The sequence below is a fragment of the Equus asinus genome, unplaced genomic scaffold, assembly GCF_041296235.1.
Source record: "Equus asinus isolate D_3611 breed Donkey unplaced genomic scaffold, EquAss-T2T_v2 contig_48, whole genome shotgun sequence".
Classification (NCBI taxonomy): domain Eukaryota; kingdom Metazoa; phylum Chordata; class Mammalia; order Perissodactyla; family Equidae; genus Equus; species Equus asinus.
The window spans coordinates 4680-5000 of record NW_027225160.1 but is presented as its reverse complement, the minus strand read 5'-3'; positions in this window follow the sequence as shown (position 1 = coordinate 5000).

Below are 321 nucleotides of genomic sequence, written 5' to 3'. Positions count from 1 at the left end.
CGCGCCGAGCGCCGCGGGACTGCAGGGCGCTCGGCCTTCTCGGAGGCTCGAGGGCTCCGGCGACCCGGCGGACGAGCAGCGGCGAGGCCGCCGTGGCCGCCGCCCTGCCGGGTCGACCGGCGACCCGACCCCCGTGTCTCGGGGGGGGGGGGGGAGCGGGTCGACCAGATGTCCGCACCGAGCGCCGCGGGGCCGTGGGGCCGCGGGGCGCTCGGCCTTCTCGGAGCCCCGAGGGCTCCCTGGAGGCTGCGGACGAGCAGCCGCGAGGCCCCCGGGGCAGCCGCCCTGCCGGGTCGACCGGCGGCCCGGCCCGGACTCGGG